Source organism: Felis catus, chromosome B4 (assembly GCF_018350175.1).
Source record: "Felis catus isolate Fca126 chromosome B4, F.catus_Fca126_mat1.0, whole genome shotgun sequence".
NCBI classification, from domain to species: Eukaryota; Metazoa; Chordata; class Mammalia; order Carnivora; family Felidae; genus Felis; species Felis catus.
In genome coordinates this window covers 62931290-62943809 of record NC_058374.1, presented here as the reverse complement: position 1 = coordinate 62943809, position 12520 = coordinate 62931290, and the positions used below count along the sequence as shown (strand labels likewise).

The window sequence follows — 12520 nt, the reverse complement described above, 5'->3', positions numbered from 1 at the left end:
TGACCTGAGCCCAAATCAAGAGTTGTATACTTAGCCGACTGAGCCACCCGTGCACCCCTTTGACTATTTTCTTTCTTTTAAAAAAATTGTTTCATGTTTATTTATTTTTGAGAGAGAGAGAGAGAGAGAGAGAGAGAACAGGGGACGGACAGAGAGAGGGCGACACAGAATCTGAAGCAGGCTCCAGGTTCTGAGGTGTCAGCATAGAGCCTGATGTGGGGCTTGAACTCATGAACTGTGAGATCATGACCTGAGCTGAAGTTGGACGCTTAACCAACTGAGCCACCCAGGTGCTCCTGACTATTTTCTTTTGATTAGAATTTCTTACACACATATTACATACACATATTTGCTGCTCCAGGTTAGGTAGGTTCTAGGCCAGAATAATCCATTATATTAATATATTCTTTATTAACCTTGGGAAAAATATTTCATGAGCAATAAAGGATTGCTTGCAGCTTTTAAAGAAGTTTTTATTTTAATTCCAGTTAACATACAGTGTTATATTAGCTTCAAGTGTATGATATAGTAAGTCAACGATTCCATACATCACCTGGTGCTTATCAAGATAAGTGCACTTCTTACTCTGCATCACCTATTTCACCCATGTCTCCCTCCTGTCCCCCTCTCCTCTGGTAACCACCAATATGTTCTCTATAGTGAAGAATCTCTTTCTTGGTTTCTCTCTCTCTCTCTCTCTCTCTCTCTCTCTCTCTCTTTTTCTCTCCCTTTCCTTTCTTGTTTTTCAAATTCCACATGTGAGTGGAATACATATATGGTATTTGTTTTTTTCTAACTGACTTATTTCACTTAGTGTTATAACCTCTAGTTCCATCCATCTCATTGCAAATGGCAAGACTTCATCCTTTTTTATAGCTGAATAATATTCCAGTAGTTTGATTACTCACTGAGTAGTTTTATTTTTAACTTTTTCAGGAACTGAAAAAGTTTTCCACAGTGGGTGCACCAGTTTGCATTCCCACCAACAGTGTAGAGGTTTACTTTTTCTCCACATCCTTGCCAACACCTGTTGTTTCTTGTATTGGTGATGTTAGCCATCTGACAGGTGAGATGATATTGTATTGTAGCTTTGATTTGCATTTCTCTGATGTTAAGTGGCAATGAGCATCTTTTCATATGTCTGTTGGCCATCTGGATGTGTTCTTTGGAGAAATGTCTATTCATGTCTTGTGCCCTTTTTTCATTGGATTATTTTTTGGCGGGGTGGTTAGTTGTATCACTTCTTTATGTATTTTGGATACTAACCCTTTATCAGCTATGTCATTTATAAATATCTTCTTGCATTGAGTAGGTTGTCTTTTAGTTTTGTTGTTTCTTCCACTGTGCAGAAGCTTTTTATCTTGATGTAGTCTCAGTAGTTTATTTTTTTTGTTTCCCTTGCCTTAAGGGACCTATCTAGAAAGAAATTGCTATAGCGGATATCAGAAAACATACCGCCTATGTTCTTTTCTAGGAACTTTATGGTTACGGGTCTCAAATTTAAGTCTTCAATCCATTTTGAATTTATTTTTGTTTATAGTGTAAGAGTGATCCAGTTTTATTGTTTTGCATGTTGCTGTCTGCAACTTTTATTAATCTTTTTTCAGGCTTTGCATAGGAATTGGTTATGTTACTAGTCAGATGGATCCAATTACTTATAATCTTACAGAATCTGCATCTTAATAGCTCTTAGAAGATCAAGGACAGTTGTGATGATGGCCTTTTTAGAGAAAATATTTTTAATGGTATAAAACACATGTAGTTGACCTCTCCTCTTTCATTTTTACTTTACTTTCATTTTTACTTTCATTTTTACTCTCCTTTTTCATTTTTACATTTTAAATGATTTTATATTGTTTTCCAATGTCCTGGATACATGCCACCTGCTATTAAAAGTAAAAATATAAATTGTCTCCTGTAATATGATGACATAGTTCTGCTAATACCTAGAAACATCCAAAATAGACAACAGGTCCTATATTATGATTTTTTTTTTTTGCCAGAGAGAACATCTTTAAAATCAAATCCAGGGGCACCTGGGTGGCTCAGTCAGTTAAGCATCTGACTTCGGCTTAGACCATGATCTCACAGCTCATGAGTTCAAGCCCCACATCTGGCTCTGTGCTGACAGCTCAGAGCCTGGAACCTGCTTCATATTCTGTGTTTCCCTCTCTCTGCCTCCTTACCTCTCTCTCTCTCTCTCTCTCTCTCTCTCTCTCTCTCTCTCTCTGTCTCTCTCAAAAATAAATAAGCGTTAAAAATTTTTTAAATCAAATCCAACATTTTTAATAGAAGCTCTCAACATTCAATTGACTTACAGTCAGTAAATGGTTCTATGCTACAGATCAGTTACCAAGGGCTGTAATTTGTGGTCATTTAATCCTGGAAGATCCACCAGGAAGCAAAACTCGAATATTCTTTACATATTTTAGAGGATTTGTTTATGGCTGTGCATGTGGTTTAAAGCATGAGGGATTTTTTTGGTTCTAACATCTTAAATAATGTTAGCCATGCTCTATGTATATATCAGGCATCCCTGGCCCATTTGCGTATGTATTGAAGTAGACACAGAACTTCTCCCTTGAGAAGACACTGGCTCTGTCCATCAGTGTTCTCTTGGTCCACCTAATCCTCACTCTTTCATGTTCAAAAGAGGACTCTCACTTTGCCCTCCACCTAGCTGGTTATGAAGAATGGGAAATGCTCTTCAAACTGGAACATTTCTGCTGCAAGTTCTCACCAGAGACTGCAACCTCAGAACTCTCTGCCATCAAATTCTCACCAACGCTTAGTTCTGAGAAATAATGTTTATGAAGAAGCCAACCTATTGGTGTCCCTCTATTGTCTAAACTGACAGTTATTTTAGGGTTTTTGCTGTTTCCTATGCCCTTTTCTCCTAACTTTCTCTATAGATTCCTTCCTCATTTCAGTCATGTCTCTATTCAGATATGTTCACATTAGAAAGGTCTTTCAGGCGAACTCTTCCTAGTGTAGCAGTGCCCACCACACCCCCCCATCATGTTCTCTGTCACCTCCCCCTGGTTTCGATATTTCCATAGCATTCATGACAAAGCATTTATCTTATCTGTTCATCTAGTATGTGCATTCCCTCAATACCATATTATTCACTGACATCTGCCTCTCTGAATGCCACTGCACACAACAGGTGCTCAATAAAATTGTACAATGCTCGAATGAGTATAAACTAAAGAATATGTAGTCCATCCATTCCTGTATGTATTAGAAATTTTACTCTTGTGTCAAGATGTTCAGATCATCCGAAATCTGGGGCGTGCAGGGCACACTGCTTTGAGGCCCCTCATAGAATTGCCTTTAGCAAGTTATACCTCAGCATTCTGTTCTTGTCCTATACTAAGTGACATTGCAAAAAACAGCCATGTGAAATTATTCTTCATAACTATAGGTTTAGGGATGGAGTTATGGCCATCACCTGGACATCAACAGGTGACTTCTTATACAAACAGAGGCAAAATTCCTTTCCTGAATTACAGATTTGTTTTTAAATGACAGGTAAGTTTCTTTGCTAGTCAGATTTGTGCCCCTGAGGAACAGCTGTAGGTCTTATATACTATACTTCTCTGTTGGCCAGTCTTCCTCTTCCTCTTGGGTTTATTATTTTCCCTCAGTGACGCATTTTGTATGATTTTTGTATATATTTTCACATGCTATCTCCATTACTTTGTGGAAAGAAAGGGCAAAAAATAAATAAGTAAAGCATTGAATTAAAATTCTTTGTTTGTTTGTTCCCTCTGAACTCAACCAGGATAGGAAATATACATGTCATTGCTCTCCCTGAATGATAATCATTCTTAGGGACAGTATCTCTCATGTAATACAAATGTTAACATATTCATTATTTGAAGGGACAGTACTTTACACATGTGAATGTGATTTATGTTTACTTATCTCCCTTCAATAGCATCTTCTCTGTTTTCTCTCTTTAGGCCCCATCAATTCTCCAAGATCCAGTTCCACTTCTACTTCCTCCCAAGAGTATGTTCACACCTCCCCATCTTTCTTTAGTGTTTTTGCAAAACATATTGAACACGCATCAATAAGCAAACCAGTCATGTGTTTTTATTTCCTATATTAGTATCTTGAACTGTGCTTTAAGCCTTGTGTTGATTTTCAGGTCTTTAGTCTTGTCCCCTGAAATAAAACTATTTCTTTAAAGTGCTAAGCTTTTTGGTAAACCTACTTTTCCTACAAGGGTGTATAAACCAGGAAGTCCATTTCAGTCTCTCTTGAGTTAATTTACTTTGGGCTTCATTTACCCTGCCATGTGTTATAAAAGAGCATTTCACTATGAACAGGGAATCTTGGGTTCTGGACCTCACACCAAAGTAACCAGCTACATGGGCTTTGGTAGGGGCTGGATCTCTCTGGGTCTTAGTTGCTAAATCTAAGGCTAAAAAATATTCTCAGTGATATTTTCTCTTCTAGTTCCAAAATTTCAAAGGTGTCTAGTACTATTGCCCTTGATATCAATAAACTAGTAGCCACTATATGATGAATAACTTGTCTCTATTGCAATCAGTATTATTATCCCAAATGCAAATATGTTAATATGCTAAAATAGCTTATATTTTAATAACACTTGACGTTCTAATTGAACACATGGCTTGTAATATTTACATGTAGGCTCTAGATTGGTCAACTACAAATTCATGAAAAGTTACTTTTTTAAATGTTTGAGTTGTTTAGTGACCTCAAAATTGACTTCAATGTCTTTCTGCTGATCTTTGCATTCATCTTTACTATTGACAGTTTTTATAAAAGATGGAGGTTTTAAAAAGATAACATATATGGGACACCTGGGTGGCTCAGTCAGGTCCAACCTCAGCTCAGGTTATGATCTCGCAGTTCTGATCTTTGAGCCCCATGTTGGGCTCTGTGCTGACAGCTCAGAGCCTGGAGCCTGCTTCGGATTCTTTGTCTCCCTCTCCCTCTGCCCCTACCCCAATCATGCTCTGTCTCTGTCTCTCTCTCTCTCAAAAATAAATATTAACAAAATTTAAAAAAATATAACATATATATATTTGTCTTCACTTATGTTTAAGAAATGACAGATGCTCTATTTTAAAATCAGTAATGTGACAGGTTTAATCTGAGTGAACCTCAAGGGTACACTGATGCAAAGTTATTGCATTTCACATATTTGAGGTTGTGAGCCATTTTAAAGAAAAACAAAACATTAGTAAGATCATGATCTTGTCTTATGTACAAAGGTCACATCCTTTGGTAGGCTTTCCCACACTAAATACAATGCTGAAATGTTATGAGATCTAAGAAATAAATCGAAAGTTTGAAAGTTTCTTTCTTTAGCTTTTTGGGTAATTGATTTTAGCATCAAAGAGGCAGAGTAGCTGGTGGGCATTACTCAGAATTATTCACCTCTCTCTGACTTTCATGATCTCATCATGTTTTGAATTTTATAATAATAAGAGCATGCTCCTAATCCATGCTAAGCACAGAGAATCTGTTAACAAAAAACCCACTTGACTCAACATTCTTTAGCAGAAAACAAATTCCTTTTGTGATGATACCACTTTGTTTATCATCCCAACAATTCAGGCACCCACACCAGATGAAATCATTGTCTACAAACCTTTCTCAATCCATCACAACTTGTGAAACCCTGTCAAACCACCTGTCATTTTTCAGTGACACCATCTGTCTGCACGCACAGCTCATGCTTATTGTAGATGTGCATATGCAGTTATGGAGGGGTGGGGTGGAGAGGACTATATGAGCAGCAGCATACATTAGTTATTCTCTGCCTTTTCTCAATTCAGTATCCTACAAAATGCAGGAATCCCTATATATAATACACACCCCAAGGGGAATTATTCAACATCTGCCTGAAAACTTCCAGGAAGAGGCATCTCGCTCTTACGCAAGAAGACACATTTTATTTGGGGGACAGTTGACTTGTTAGAAAGGTTTTCCCTACTTTGAGCTAGAGTCAACCTTGCTATAATTTTCACCACGTGGGCCCTGTGTTTCCATCTGAGAGCCTGTGAGGTGTATGCCAATGTCCACCATGCTCCTTCTCTAACCATGTCTTTTATAAGCCAAACACCTCGCTTTTTCCAATTTTCCCCTTATTTGCCAGGTTTCTCATACAGTTATCTTTCTGATGACATTGCTTGGCTAGTCTTCAGATTATCTGTTTTCCCCATTAAAATATAGCACCCGGAATCTGAAATGGCTTTTTTACCTGAAGTTCAATAAGTTCAGGGTAGAGAGAGATTATTTACTTGCCAGCCACTGGATTGATATAATCCAACATGAAATAATATATATTTTTTACATTCACAAGACTTTATGGCTCAGATTGGAGAGGCAGTCAACATAAACCCTTGTTCTTGTTTTTTGTTAATGTAAACATTTGTTATGTCTCACCCATGATTAAATAGGCCCAAGGAAAAGGATACATATTTATTTGTATTTAGTTTCTCTTGATATCAGCCTGAAATTTCAAATTTCCTGGAACTTCTTGATTTTTTTTCTGCTACTCAATGACTTAATAAATTTTCTCTAGCTAACTTAATTGACAGATTTGGTAAGAACGCCTTCTAAATATTTAAATCATTGATACTTGTGTTAAGTGAGAGTGGGCTGATGTTAAACTTTATGGCATGTCTATGGGATCTCTCTTCAAGTTGACCTCTATCTTATTCAAATTCTTGGATGTAGTTATTCCTCTAGCTTTGAATTTACCTACTTGGTTATCACCCAGCTCAGTTCTCAGTCTCATCTACAATGATATCATGAGACTCTTTGTCAGGTGCCTTGCTGAAAGCATTCCTTTGATGGAAGCTAATGAAATCTATCAAAACTATGGTTAGTTCTGTCAATCATATCTCAATAAAGCTGAAAAAAATGTATGATTAGATAACACTCTTATTGTGTCTACTGATCATATTTCCTGTCTTAAGTGACAAAAATCCCCACATAATCCCTTCTACTATTTTGCCTAATCCCTTCTACTATTTTGCCGTGACTAATACTATGTTCACTAATCTCTTACTTTTACGACACACCTTTCCAAATTAAAAAAACTTGAAAAATATTCATTTTAAGGGTTCTGGGACCTTTTCTACCAACCATAATTTTTAAAATGACTACGCTATGCTATAACAATATCTTACATAACAGCTGCATATCTTCAAATATCTTTTCACATATTTAGAAATTCCATGGAAATAAGTACCAAGAAGACCTGGAATCCTGGAATAAGGTGTCATTAAATTGATAGGTTTGAATGAGAGAGGAAAAAGACAGACAGTTGGGTACAGATCATGTTGATGAATCCAGCAAAGCTTACTTGGCCAAAGGAGAGAATTCAAAATAAGGAAATATTAAAATTAAGGTAGGAGTTGAAGAAAGATTGTATAAAGGGAGTAGTAAGACACACATTGAAGTCTAAATTTAAATTGGTAGGCAAAGGTATGTTTTGAGGGGGGGATTTTGATACAATATGTGGGAAAGATTTTTGTGGAAATATGTAGAGTATTTGGGATCTGTTGAAGACATTCTGTTGAGATTGGCTGAAAGCCTGGAGGTAGGCAGAGAGTGTTGGAATGGATAGAATCCATCATGGAAGCAGATTTGTTTGTACTTGGGGAGAGCTTAAATATGAAGAGAGAAGCAGTAGAGAAATAGAAAATTAAGGAATCTAGGACAAAACACCTAGAGGACCAAGAAGAACAGCCACTGAGGCCACTGATGAGGACACTAGGGTGAGGCCAAATTTTAGGAAGGGATGAAACAAAATAAGATTCGTTTTTCATGTACACATGTAACAGAAAAATGTAATGGAATATTTGGAAAAAGGAAACGCAAAAATAAATAAATAATATACATTTTATTTATTTATTTAGGTATTTATTTAAGTGTCTTTCCTATAGAATATATGCATATGTGGCATCTTTAGTCCTACTATCTGAATCAAATTTTGCATGGGGAGTCCTCCTTCATTTGTGGAGAGATAGATAAATAGATAAAGAGAGTATTACTCAAGGTTCTCCAGAGAGACAAAACCATTAGGATATATAGATAGATTATAAGACATTGGCTCACACTATTATGGAGGTTGAGAAGTCCCACAGTCTGCCTTCTGGAAGCTGGAAACTCAAGGAAGTTCATGGTATAGCTGGAAGGTCTGAGACCAGAAAGCCAATGGTGTAAATTTCAGTCTAGGTTTGAAGTCCTAACTGCCGGGAACTTCAGCTGAAGATACGCAGCTGAAGGCAGATTGAGATGGATATCCTGACTCAAGCAATCAAGTCAGGATGAAGGAGCAAATCCAACTTCCCCCCACTTTTTTGTTCTGTTCAGGCCCTCAGAGGATTGGATGATACCTGCCCACACTGGGAGAGCCATCTGCTTTACTCAGTCCACCATTTCAAATGCTAATCTCTTCTAGAAACATCCTCACAGACACCCAGAAATAATGTTTAACCAGCTATCTAGACATGCCTTAACAGTCAAACTGATACATAAAATTAACTATCAAAGATGATAGATAGATAGATAGATAGATAGATAGATAAACAGACAAATATAATTCTAAGGATGGCCCTGCTAAGAGTCTCATCCCTTGGTTATTCAGTCAAACACTAATCTAGGTCTGACTGCTGTGAAGGAATTTTGCAGATTTAATTAAATTCCTAAATCAGTGTCCCTTAAAATACAGAGATTATCTGGGTAAGCCTGATCTAATTAGTTGAGACCTTCAAAAGGCAGAAGAGGAAACCAAAAGGGAAGTCAGAGAGAGTTGAAACTCATGAAAAAGACTCCATGCACCATTACTGGTTTAAAGATGGAGTCACGTGAGAAGGAATGTGGATGGTCTACAGAGAACAAGGAGATGGGCACATTAGTCCTATAAATGCAAGCAACTGAATTCTGACAGCAACGTTAATAAGCTTGTAGGCCAGTTCTTCTCCAGATCCTCTAAACAAGAACCCACACAGTCAATATACTGACTTTAACCTCAGGAGACACTGAGCAGAAAACCCAGTTGAGCCTCAGACTTGTGACCTACAGAACTATGAGATAATAAATGAATGTTTTTAACTGCTGAATTTGTGCAATATAAAACTAGTCACAGTGCAGTATAAACTAATATTCTCTTTCTACATGTGTAAAACTATTCTCTCTATATATGCCTACACACACATGAAGTTGTTTACACATTTATGTCCTATTCTGTTCACTTGTCATTGTATTATATAAAATGTTGCACATGTCTTTTATGTTACTACAGAGCCCTCATAAATACTATCTTTCTGGCTGCTTAGTAGTTATCAAATTCATATATTAGAAATTATTTAGTAATTCCCTGTTGAACGTTTAGATTCCCTTCTATTTTTTGTGGCAATGAATATCTTCATGCATATGACTTCTAAAATATGGATTTGGGGTAATCATCTTCAGACCTAGCAGAATTCCTGAGTCCAAAGGTGAGAGGTATTTCATAACCACTCATTCTGTTATACGAATGGCCAGGTCAATCTACAGTAATTCTCAGCAGAAGGCACCAGGTGTATATATAGAGTTTACTGTGCCTGGAAATAGAACACCTGTGAAAATGCCATGAGATGAGTCTGGAGAAGTGGAAGCTGCAATTGTACGCAACATAAAGATAGTTGTTTCTGTGTTTTCCCTTGTCATGGTCTCCTGACAGTGCTGTAGTCCTGGCTCAGGTCACACTTTTTCTTTAGTTTTTATTTGATAATATTTGGCATTTCCTCTTTAAAATGATATTTCTCTCTTGCCTAAATTGTCACAGTTTGATATTGATCACACCCTGCCTGCTGCTGAGAAAACCCAGCTTAGAAAAGAACCAATATTTGCTGAGTTATGAGGGTGAGGAGAATGCCAGAGTGAATGATTCATTTCAGCCTTCTGTGAAAGATGAACTAGGAAGCAGACATGGAAAGTGAGTCACTCACGAAATGACCATATTGGTGGCAGATGAGTGGGAGAGCTGTTTTGAAGAGGAAATGCAGAGGATAGAAAGTAGCAGTGGAAAGGCAGAGGATGAAAGAGTATGCCTGTCTATTGTATCTTTGAATTAGTGGGTCTGGGTAGTATGTGTCTTAGAGAAATAATTATAATAAATCTTAGTTCCCGTTGGTCTTTGTCCTAGTCTCCTGTGGCTGCCAAAGCAAATTACTACAAACAGGTGGTTTAGAACAACTGAAATATTCTCACACAGTTCTGGAGGCCAGAGTCTGAAATAAAGTGTTAACAGGGCCATACCCCACTGGAGACCCTAGGGGGGAATCCTTGCTTGACTCTTCTAGCTGCTGATAGCTCCACATATTTCTTGGCTTCCTTGGCTTGTGGCCCATGGCTCCACTCTCTTCCTCCATCTAAGTATGAACTTATCTGTGTCTTTTTTTCTTCTCTACCTTATAAGGATACTGGTCCTTGATTTACCCAGGTAATCCAAGATGATCTTATCCCAAATTCCTTAGCCAGTTACATCTGCAAAGACCCTTCTTCTAGATAAGGACATATTCAGAGATTCTAGGGATTTGGGTGTGGACATATCTTTTGGGGGGGAGGGCATAATTAACTCACTCTAGTCTTCAATTTACCAGAGGTACACTATTGTAGGGGAAAAATGGTTTATGGAAGATAATTTGTGACTCATCATTAACTACGGTGAAAAATACTTCCAGAAAGTAAGTGGTTCAGCACTAGGACAACTTTCCAGTGGAGGTACCCCATGTCTCTCTCCCTTTCTATAGCTTCTCCATGACTCTGAAATGCCTGCCCCTTACCGTTCTAGGCAGGAAGCATATGTTATTAGAGATCATCCATTAGGCAGTGTGTATGTTAACACATCTGGGTGCAACATTTGCTAATTTCCATGGTGTAGGTACTCCCACTGTGGCTAATTTTAAGCTGCCTGTGTGATGTCCCTGACCACAAAATTGAAAGAGATATATATGCCCAGCTGGATCCAGCACACCACTATCAGTAGACAGGCAGTATTACTGTCACATGCATTTTAAACTAAAGGTGACTTATAAATATTTTATTTTATTTTTCCTCCGGAATTCATAATGTTTGTAGAGACAGAGAATGGACAGGCTTAGCTCAGGAACTTCTAACTTGGTAAATTAACAGAAGAGGAACTGCATGAAATATATAGATGATACTTCTATTGGGGATAAATGTACTGCCTCTACAGAGAACAAAACAATAAATTGGGTTTGAATATATTGTATGCCATGTGTTTTCCTTCTGCAGTGATCTCTCTTCATGTTTTTTAAAGTAGAGTCTTAATTCCTCTTTGAAATTCACAGTCGGGAGTGAAAGAAAAAGAAAGACAAATACTGAGGACATTTTCCTCTGAACCAGAATCTTAAGACCACTCCCTGGGGCTAAGGAAGTAAGAGATGTAATTATATGATCTGGATATATGTGCTAATTTGAATTCCCTTGTTAAAATCTCTGACTTCAAAATTTGCATTTCTAGTTGAAGCCTAGCTGAGTAACCCAGTAGAGGAAGAAGAAATTTTAGATGAAAAACTGTGCTCTCTTTGACTATTTTACAGCAGCAAAAATATCAGAGAAGTAAATTAATTCAGATAAGATAGCAATTGCACTCCTGTTTACTGCTATATTCTGTTTCAAGAACTTACCTCGTGAGGAAATTGATTTTAATCCTTTCAGGAAAAATACTTCCCCTGCGTTTGTTTATAAGGGTGTCTTTGGGATCTAAAGTGTCCCTGGATTTTTTTAAAGTACATGTTTATATTACACGTGATGCTGAGATCAGTGCGTGGGAGAAAGGGGGAAAGGGTCTTGGAAGAGAGCAGTGTGGCGGCACCTCCAGCGCCTTATCCTTGCTGGTCTGAGTAGATGTGGGCAGTGACTGTCCTTCCCCTGCCCCGGCAGCAGTATACAGAAGCTTCCTCTTGTGTTTCTCCGCCGCCTCTCCTGTAAAATCCTAGTAGGGTCACCACCTTGTCCTGCTTATAAAACTGAAAATCCCACATCCTGGTGTCCCCTTCAGTCCCAGACGGGCCATTTGGTCACCATAGAGCCTAATGGGGTTCTCAGAGGGAAATCCAGTAGGGAGCTAGATCACATGGACCCCCATGTCTGTGATCCCCAGAGGCCTCGCACTTTCCAAGTAGCCTGCACTCTGCCTGCAGCAGTTTGTTAACATTTCTGGTTAATCTTCCTATGGGTTTATATGGCGTTTGGTAAGCAAATGCCCAGGTCCTATTTCTCCCTGCAAGGATTTGCCTCTTGGGTTAGTTGTTTGCCCTGCGACCTCATTTATGTGATAGGTTGAAGAGAGGTCATTGCAGTATATCCAGCTTTTTCCTATTGTAAAAGTGGAAGTGATATTCTTTCCAGCTCTTAATATCTTCCAGCTGAAACCAGAAGTCACTTAGGGGTGACTAACTAAATCTGAAGTAAATAAGCATGGCTATGAATTGTAGCTATTTTTGCATGGTTAATACTG

At 38.0% G+C, this 12520-nt stretch overlaps 1 long non-coding RNA gene across 4 annotated transcripts in view; it reads left to right on the top strand.

Annotated features, from left to right (window-relative positions):
* LOC109501512 overlaps positions 1 to 12520 on the top strand; it is a 308946-nt gene that overhangs the window by 226814 nt on the left and 69612 nt on the right. Inside the window, exon 7 of one of the 4 annotated variants that reach the window (XR_002744117.2) lies at positions 3966 to 4899. The exons of the other annotated variants lie outside the window; for them this stretch is intronic. This is a non-coding gene — a long non-coding RNA (uncharacterized LOC109501512). Of the gene's footprint in view, positions 1 to 3965; positions 4900 to 12520 lie in introns of those variants that run through there. 4 annotated transcript variants of the gene reach the window in all.